This window comes from Papaver somniferum, chromosome 2 (genome assembly GCF_003573695.1).
Source record: "Papaver somniferum cultivar HN1 chromosome 2, ASM357369v1, whole genome shotgun sequence".
In the NCBI taxonomy this organism is placed as follows: Eukaryota; Viridiplantae; Streptophyta; class Magnoliopsida; order Ranunculales; family Papaveraceae; genus Papaver; species Papaver somniferum.
Window position 1 is genome coordinate 119,535,188 of NC_039359.1, and position 10,187 is coordinate 119,545,374.

Genomic DNA, 10,187 nt, shown 5'->3' on the forward strand with positions numbered 1-10,187 from the left:
GGTCAGGAAATTTCAGTAATGTTACGGAGTGGAATGCGGGTCAACAAATTTCGACCCAGAAGAAATTTGTTTCTCCCGTTCCCGTCTAAATTCGTACTTTGCTCACAGTTCTCTACAAACACTAAACGCGGAAGAAAGAAGTTGAATTCAGTCTTTCTCTTTTCATCTTATTCACCGCATGAGTTGATGTTGAATCAGAGAGGGGTTCATGGTTCTTTGCTTGAAAGAAGTTGTTATAACCATCAATACTATTGGAGGAGCAGTTATCGCTAATATCAAATCAAGTTGGATTGCATGAAGCCATCGACTATCTTGATCTCTAAATTAGTTTGGTGATATAATTTGAGAAATTGGTAATTGGGATTCTGAATTTTCTAGGTTAAAATCCTCAAATTGAAAAGGTATGATCTCGAAATCCATTATTGAGTCATTCCTTTGTATATCTTATAACCAGATAGTGGGATTTCTGCAATTTATGATATTAGGTTTGGGCAGAGTTATTGTTTCAATTACGTTCAATTAGTATGCATTACCAGATTGCAATCTGTTTCACAAAAAATTCCCTTATTGTTGTGTTACAAGCCAGCATATAAGATATGTAAGATTGTTGCAATTTAGGTTTTTAGGTTTGGGCAGAGTTTGGGTTTTCTGGATTTATCAATTTCCAGGGGTTCATCTTATCAAGCATATCTTCCAGTTTCTCACTTTACTGACGTTTCTCTTTTTCTGCTGCTACTATTCTTCTCCTCTCTCTCGCAGAAACTCTAGATGTTTGAAAATCTATTTTGGTTCCTGCGGTTTGTGTGCTTGTTGTTTGCCTGAGATTCAGGAGCAAGGTTTAATCAAAAATAAGGTGCAGAGAAAAGGAATTAGAAGGTAAACATGTTGAAACCCTAGAATTTTTGAATCTGTATTTGTTTATTTTTCCTCTTTTTTATTGATGTTGCTTGATTTTTGCAGGAATTTTTTTAATCAAAAATACGGTGCAGGCGAAAGGAATTAGAAGGTAAACATGTTGAAACCCTAGAATTTTTGAATCTGTATTTGTTTATTTTTCCTCTTTTTGATTGATGTTGCTTGATGGTTGCAGGAAATTTAAGACGAAAACTTTGATTTTTCTGAACCTGTTTGTGTTGAGTTACTGATGCCCCGTATTTAGTTTTGTCTCTTCATATTGATTTTCAATTGATGTTGAATAACTCAGCAGTGGTCGATGTTTCCAGTAAATTTAGGAGGCAAAGATTCGTGATGCATAGGAAAGCATGTGAACATGTGGAAACCCTACAAGTTTTAAATCTGTAAAAAAAATTATCCACTTTTTGTTTGGCGTAGGCAGATTGACGACTTTTTCTTTTTATCTTCGTTACTCCTTGGTGCTTACTTATCAGACATTGCTACCAAGGTACACCAATCCTCATTCTTATTCTTAAGAATTGCAATTGACTGGTAATAGAATTTTTTTTCTTCGCTTTACGTGAAATCCATACGAAACAGGAAAATCCTTTTTATTTACTAAGATTTAACTGTTTTGTTAGCATGTGTATATAGATATGAATGAATGGTATACTGTTTAATATCTTTAATGTCTTGGAGCCACTGCGATTTTTAGTTCACATATGTTGTTGTATGTAATTGGAAATAGGAATGCCATAGTAGGAGATCACTAATTATGTGCTGTGTATTCCCTTGAACTTTATTACAAATATGAATTCACCGAAAGGGAAACATATCTAAGAGAAATAGAACAATCAGAGAAGGAGAAATTGGGAATGCTGTATGGTATCTGAATGATGATTTACTTCTCTTGCTGTGGCAGCTTATAAGAATTCATCAATTGTACTCTGTATTTTTGGTGGGTTTTTCCTCCATCGCTTCATTTAACTATTTTCTATACACAAAGTGTTTTGTGGTGAAGGTGATCTTAGTGACAATATATGTCTTAGGATTAAAGCTGTCCATATGTGTACAGTGCGGCAAGTCAGCGGAAATTGTGCAGAATTAGGCTATGATTACAGGAAGATACATGTATCTCCAAGTTCATTGCCAGCTGATCAATACAGTGCCGAATTAGACTATAATTACAGGCAAGTAGGGTGGGTGATGCTTTAAAAAGACCAGGGCCGCACAGATATTTTCATATGTTTTTGGTCGTTGGATGCAGATTTGTGTTAGATAAAATCCGTTTTCTCTTTCCACCTCTATTTTTTTTCTTCTTTTTTTGATGGGGAAGACAGAGCGAAAGATGGTTCCCTCCTACCCTAACAGTGGCAATTCTCTGTGAAGATTAGAGATGTGAAGATTAGACGTGGCAAAGCATATAATAAAGATTGTAGAGACGCAAGCAGAGGCCAAACTCATGTTTTGCACCACTATTATTAGAGCACCATGCACGATACACCCCACATTGAATTACTACAGTGATATGTCTTATTGTCTTCCACTCCAAGATCAGGCCAATGTTTATTTTATCTTCCTGAAATGTTTTTGACTTCTCTTTTGCTCATATATGCTTTGTTTAAATGGTTATAGGATTTTTTCCTTGGTTTCTGCACATCATCAAATATTCAATAAATTTGTAGTATCATATTTAGTCTCATGTAATATTTGTGCAGATTTCCATTCTTTCAATTTCAGAGTATGTTTAAAGATGACCAAATTGATTAAAGATGTGGAAGCTTGGCGTGAAGAACTGAGAAGCTGTTATAGAAGAGAGGGTCCAGGGGGTGCATCAGTAGCAGCAATAGTAATGTCCAGCAATCAAAATAATAAAGTTTGGCAAGTAGCACAGTTGTATAAGTTGCATTCCAAAATTTTGGTGGATCAAAGATGTGTAAGTTGCCCTAAACTGAGCACTTGAATCTTTTGTTTATATGCTTCTTCTACTGTATAGCAGTTTTGAGTTCTCTAAGAATGCGCCTTCACACTAATTATCCTTATTACTTCGATAACAACGTTTCTTATTGATCAAATTGAAGTTTTTCTCTATAATTTAAGTCAGTATAAACACTCTTGAATAATCTGTTGGCACAGATTTGTGTGCTCGGCTGATGCTTATAAAGTTAATATTATTCCTAATAGGAAGTTGAATTAACTCTGGGAAGCATCAGCTGAGCATGGATGAGTAAGAATAATGAAGACTCCGAGGTGGAAATCACGTTTACAGTAAATATTATTTCTAATAAAAACTCATCCCTCAAAATGTTTGAAGATGTGCTGACTACTCTATTTGCTCGGCGCATATAAACTCATCCCTCAAAACGTTTACAGTGAATATCACTTATAAATAAATATATATATTGTGCAATATATGGTGGCGTAGGATACTCTATTTCGATGAAGTAATTGCCATAAATGAAGTTGGCTCTTAAGTACTTCGTACGCAAGATCTTTTTGGTCAAGTTGGCTCTTAAGGCTGTTAAACTTCTTAGATGTGTTTTTCCAAGTTGGTTTTGCTAACTTTTGTTGCTTAATGGAATTGAACCATAACAGTTGCTTAATGGAGCATTAATTAGTCTTTAGCTAATGAACCAGTGTAAAAGATTTAGTTCTTAAACTAAATCTTTTAGCTTAATCCAAAAGTTGTGGTAAAGAAGTGGGCGGTGCTTGCAGGTGGATATGTGGTTATTTAGGGGTTCGGTTATTAGACTTGCTGTCATTAATTGTTTATGCTAGCGATCTGGCTACATATATGCTAAAGAACCAAATATGTAAAGAACATTTTGGAAGCATATGATCCATGCTTCAATTTTATTTTGCACACTCAGTTTCTTCCGAAATTTGGTAGCAGTTTCATTCTTAATTATTTGGGCCATCCATAATGGCTCGGAAACTATGACCTGACTAACTAATTTATTATTAGTCACAAATTGGTTTATTTCATCTCTTTCTACTATATTAGTTATGATCACTAATTTTGTTCTGATTATCCAATTTGTTGTATTTTATGCAAGTTGCATATTAAAGGCAAGCAATCCAACAGCACCACCACTAATTGCAGGGTCTTACATGGATAAAACATAATTAATGAAGTAGCAAGAAGAGAAGAGACCTTCTTGAGGCTGTAAAGGTTGAAAGCCGTCACTCTACGGTTTTTATTTGTAACATTGATATTAAATCTCACGACTTTGATTATCCATTGTGATATTAGGTAAAAATCACTCTTATTGTTCTTCTTTGTTAATTCAGCATTCTATTTGGTATTTTTCTTTGATCCAATTAGTGACGGTTCTGCTTCCTTTCTCATGTATGAAATAGCTGTAGAGTGGTGAATTTTGAGATATGGCAGCTATTTGAGTATGAATTTTGTCTAAGAGATTGATGTGTTCAGAATACGAATCTGAGATGGTTTGTAGTTTTAAAGTAAAAGTTGCTATTAAGGTTTTGCTTATATCAGAGAAATGGACGCTGTAACAGGCAATCATGTCAGGAGAAGATACTCAGAGCAATAACCAAGGATTGATACCGCTGCTTAACTATTCTTATTCTCATGTATTATGTTTCTGTCTACAATATCATATCAAGGACTTGCATATGATAGAAGAAACATATAGAAAAAGACAATGAGCTGCGGAAGATGAGCTAGAGTTTTTTCATGTGAAGCAGGATTTTGAGTCTTTGGTGGTAAGCTGGGAGTGTATGGTGCCAGAACAAATTGAAACTGACAGGCATATCATGCTAAATCTGTCGACTTCTATTTTTCAGGGACTTAGCCTGGTGTGAAACTGAATTGGCAAGAGCCAGATGTAGAGTTTGAATGAGCTAAATCTGGATTTGTTGGCCAAATCTCTAAATGGTATAGAGACAGGAAAGCAGAAGGTATTAATGGTCATGATATGCGGAAACTCTGCTCCTTCCTATCTATTCTTTTTGATCCATTTTTCTGAGAGTTTTCTATTAAGGCATGGCTATGTTCGTGTAGGTAATGTGTTGTCCATGAATATTGACAACCCCATACAACAACTAGGTGGAGTGGTTTCAAAATACCAGAAAAAACGTATCATTGTTTGTAACCATTTTATTGTGATCGTGATCATGGTTGAATCTCCGTCAAATAAATTTTATTCGTGGGTCCCTAGATAGCTTTGTGGTGTGCTGCTGCTGCTCTAGCGTTAATATGGGTGCTTCAGAATTTTCTAAACCTTGCACAGAGGTGTAGCTCATCTCCAGGTATGGAGTAATTCAATGGTGATTGTAAGCTTTATATAATTCCCTTTATTTATAGAAGTAATAAAGTAGCGAAGCTGGATGCTTGCATTTATAACTTTGCATGCTCAACAGTTAGCAACAACGATTCACCTGCTGCTGCATTCATTGGATTTCCTGAATACGTAAAAGAAAGTTCTTAATATTTTGGTATGGCTTGAAAATATTAGTTCATGGTAGATTATATAGATATTAGTGACCCTCATAGATTGAGCTCATTATTCCTTTCCGATTGTCTCTTCAAATTCTTATTGTTTCTAACACGGAAAAACATCTATTTTGGGTCTTTACTAACGGTTCTTATAAGAATCTCTTCAAATTTTAGGATGATGATCACTATTGTGTAATAAGAGATCAAACCGAATTAGATTTACGTATAATTTGGTATTTTAATTAGATTTGGGTTTGTGGGTTAGGCTTAATTTGAGTGTCTGGTTTATCTTTTTCAAATGAGTTTCATGTGATTGGTAGGTTTGAGTGCAAATAGTGCAAATAAGCTTGATTCAGGCCCCTCTGCAGATTCTTCCTTTAGTTGGTATTGTATTCACAAAAATTGTATTGATTTTAAGCTAAAACGTAGACATATGCATTAGGAGGTTGCACTGTTTATTCATTAACATAAATACTCATACTCATTGCAAGACTGAACCTCCTAATTCCAAATCACAGGTTAAACTCATTTTCTTTAAAGTGGAAATTGAATAACAACCCCTACTATCCATGGGTCCTTCACAATTATCCTTTACAGATTTTACAAATACCCCTAATGGCATAATTGAAATGTTATCTGGAATCATAATTTTTATAATTCCCCTTTTAGCCTCTGTGTAATATATTCTTTGCATCTATCGAACTTCTTCTTCTTCGTTTCTATCAAAACTCGACAAAAATCGCTCCACCGTCTCTATCGCTCCCACCACCATCTCGATCGCCTCCACCACAACCAGCCTCTGTTACCTCTGCCACTACTATCAATAGATCCATATCGATTTATATGTTAGATTTCAACTAATTTATATGTTAGATTTCAACTAATTTTTGAAACCAGATTCATATATGGATCTGATTTTTTGTTTACGACTTGATAATTTCGAGTTGAGATTTAGATTTCCTGTGGATTTTGAGTTCAAGATTCAACGATTTGAGCTCGACCTTTGTTGATTCCGAAACTGGTAAGATTTAACTTTTGAAATTTCTGAAAACTAATTTTAGGTTTCAAAAAAATTTATGCTTGAATTCATACGGTCAGTAACAATGTTGTGTTGGTGTTTTAGTCGTGGATTGGTGGTAGATGGTGGAGTTGGTGTTGTTGCACCGGTGGTGGTGGAAGTTGCAGCAATGGTGTTTGGTGGATGTTATACTTTGTTGTTATAATAACGATTTTAGTTGATTTTTTTTTTTCAATTTTGTTTAATTTGGTTGGGTTTTGATAACGATTTTGGTTGTCATGGATTTTATTAGGTACTCCCTCCGTTACTTTTTAATAGGACAGCTTCTATAAATAAATATTTCAAAAAAAATAGGCCAGTTTCCTAATTGGGAAAGTCAAATGTTACTTTAATTTTCTGTGACCACTTTTCATTTAACTTCTTTTGATGACAAGTGTTATGTGGACCATTTCACTTATTTCTTTGGCTGACAAGTGTGATGGGGACCATTTCACTTCACTTCTTTTATTGACAAGTGTCTAAAGGACCACTTTCAATAATTAGTTTTCTTAATTTCCTTAATTTTCTCAAAAAAAAAAAAACTGGCCTATTAAAAAGTAACAGAGGGAGTAATAATTATGCTAATTGATATGTTACATTTGATAGTGGTGGTGATGGTTATAACAGAATTTATCATGTCAACTCTTGTTGATTTCTTTTACGAGGATTCAAAATGAAGTTTCAGTTTAGTAGTAACCGGCTGGCTGGAATGTGGGTTTATTTTGCATTTAGGAATTTGAATAGATTTTAGGATGTATTAGCATAGAAATGATAGTTGCCCATACTAGCCCGGGGTCTTTTTATATTGTTTAAAGGAAATCTGTTAGAACAAAAGGTATATGTGGATAGTTTGTAATTTGTTTTTTTGTAGATTGCATTGAGCTGCTTTAGTTTGAATTTGAGCTTAGTGTATTGAATTGGTGAAACACGGAAAGTAAATTAGAGAAACATGGGTCCTTGTTGTTGCTTTTTTTAAAGTGGCACTTACTGACTGTCTTACTTGTTTATTTGGAACCAGTTTTGAGAAGATATCTTTTCCTTGTTGTTCAGATTATGGAGGTCAAAGATCTGTCTTTTGCTCGCCTAATTCAGCAAGATTAGGTGTCCATTTGTTTGCATTTACACAGAGAGATCACTTCAATGGGGGACCATTCAGTTAGAAGAACTCATCTTCAGTCAATGCTTTTACAGAAAAAGTAACAGCAGTTGAGGAATTCTACTTGAATTTGGTGAGTTCATTTTCTAGTCATATTGAAGCATTGAGTTTGTATGCCATTTGGTGCCCTGTTCTTATATAAGGATATTCCAATATGTTAGCAATCAACTACATAGGGATCTTCTTTTGTCGTTGGTGCATCAACATTTCGTACTTTATGAACTACTATTAAACTTGGAATTCATAAACGTTTAATGTACTGGTAGGTTTCATCCTTTATATATGCCATCATTTTTTGGGTTTCTACTTGTGCATTATTAAGTTTCTAATTGTTCCGACAACGGCATAGACGGCGATGGTTTGTTTATTGTTGATGTCTTAGTTTCTGACGAGTACTTTAAATTCTTTATTTAGCTTGGGAACTAACATGCGATATTGATTCTTATTAACTCGTGCCTTTTGCTGATTTTTAACTGTTGTTAACTAGAAATTTGGAATGTTTATTTTTCATTTGGTGCATATAGATTCGTTAAATTTGTTTCATTTATTTGTTCATAACGTGTCTTATTTCGTTTTATTGATAATATATCTTTTGCGTCATAATCGTACTCATGGTGCTTCGATTCTTTAATTTTATTTTCATTATATAATACGAAGTTGAACTGATCCAGTGGTGCAGTAGTTAGTAATGTTGTTATTTTCTGAGGTTCATATTCTTCAAAGAACGGTATAAAAGTAGAATTTTTTTATGACATCAACAACTTGACCAAGTTGCTTCCGCTATTGGAGACAACTTGAGCTAGTTGCTCCCTTTTTTTGGAGACAACTTGAGAAAGTTGCTTTCACTTCTGAAGGCAACTTGAGCTAGTTGATTCCAGATCCTAGTTAGCAATTCGGAGTTCGGCATACGTACGGAACGGCAATCGTACGAGTCTTATTCGGATTTATAAAAATTAAATTCGGTCTAAAATCCGGTCAACGGTTCGCGAGTCGGGAGTAATTCGGAACGCCATACGTACGTGTATAATTCGTTTTACTAATTTGTGTTCGGTATTGAAAATTCGGTGTGTATTAATTAATAAATAAATATATTTCTGGTGTGGGGAGTATGATTTGGGATTTAAAGAGTATATAGTAATATATTTAGAATTGACACCAACACACCCAGTGCAGTGGCTTGAGGTGTAGTATTGGAAGCAAGAGAACGAAGTTCGAATCCCATCCTTAACATTTTTGAAAAAAAGTTAATATCTTGAAATCAGTGGGTTATAGAGTAGATATGGGCTTTGAATAGTATTGGATCGGGTGGGCTTTGGGAAAAAGTTAGAAAGTCCGTAACAACAGCTGCCGAATCAAACGGACGAATGATTCGGAAATTCGTAAAATTCACGAATTATTCGCCAAGGCCACAAAACACGCTACCTGGTTCGGAGGTATGTAGCTCGGGCGTATCATTTGCGAATAATACGCCGAATTGCTAACTAGGTTCCAGATTGGAGGCAACTTGAGCTAGTTGATTCCAGTTTGGAGGCAATTTGGTTATGTTTTTGGGTCCATTCATTCATCTGAAATTATCTTATACATATATCTTAAAGTAGTTGTTGTGTTGAGTTGTTGATGATGGTTGTGCTGCTGATGCTCATGCTTTAAAGTCAAGAGGATAATGAATGCTTAGGAAGTTCAGCAGGAACTCAACATGAGTTGCAGTAGCAGAGATGGAGGATATGGTGTTGTCTGGTGGTGGTTTGAGTTGTGGTGGGGGTAATTGCGCGAAAACTACTAGGTATGTATATGTTACAGACCATGAACATCTGTGTAGTTTTATACATCAGTAGTTGTAGTATATCTATTTGGATGTGATTTTGTATGTCATTTTGCATTAACAAACTTGTGGTGCAACGGTAGCACGACTGACTCCATGTCAGATGATGCGTGTACGACTCACGCCGGGTTCATTTTTTGTGTATACTTTTCATAAGTTGGAGACAACTTGTCCTAGTTGCTTCCATATATGGAGACAACTTGAACTAGTTACCTCCATTATTGAAGACAACTTCAGCAAGTTGCCTCCAGATTTGGAGACAACTTTCCGCAAGTTGCCTCTAGATGATGGTGGTGGAGTTGGTGGTTGCTGGTGGTGATTGGTGGCGGTGGATGAAAGTGGTGGTGGTTGGTGGCGGTGGTGGGTAGTGGTAGTGGTTTTCGGTGGTGTACAGTGGTGCTGGTTTTCGGTGGTGGTGGAGGAAAATGGTGTTGCTGGTTGGCGGTGGTGGTGGTTGGTGGTGGAAAATGGTGGTGGTTGGCGGTGGTGGTGGTTGTGGTCGTTGGTGGTGGTGGGCGACGGAGGTGGTGGGCAGTGGTGCTAGTTGGCGGCGGTAGTGGTGGACAGTGGTAGCGGTTGGCGGTGGTGGACATTGGTGGCGGTGGGTTGGTGGTGGTTCGCGGCGGTGGTGGTGGTTGTCGGTGGTGGCGGCGGTTGGCAGTGGTGTTGGTTGGCGGTGGCGGTGGTGGTGGTGGTGGTTATGGTGGTCGGTGGTGGTGGTTGTTGGCGGTGGTGGACAGTAGAGGTTTTCTTATGTTGTTGTTTTTTGCTTTTTTTGTTGAATAGTGATTAGTGGTAA

At 36.3% G+C, this 10,187-nt stretch overlaps 1 long non-coding RNA gene across 7 annotated transcripts; it reads left to right on the forward strand.

The window, feature by feature from the left end:
• The first annotated feature begins 99 nt into the window (after positions 1 to 99).
• On the forward strand, positions 100 to 7,869 carry LOC113348952. Of its 7 annotated transcripts, none has more exons than XR_003359842.1 (7): positions 100 to 401; positions 760 to 876; positions 961 to 1,006; positions 1,091 to 4,620; positions 4,702 to 4,815; positions 4,919 to 5,166; positions 7,461 to 7,869. It is a non-coding gene; the product is annotated as an uncharacterized LOC113348952 (long non-coding RNA). The 7 variants fall into 7 exon arrangements; XR_003359841.1 differs by having other exon boundaries at positions 1,091 to 4,147; positions 4,414 to 4,815; XR_003359844.1 differs by having other exon boundaries at positions 1,091 to 2,830; positions 3,951 to 4,815.
• The last annotated feature ends 2,318 nt before the right edge of the window (positions 7,870 to 10,187 follow it).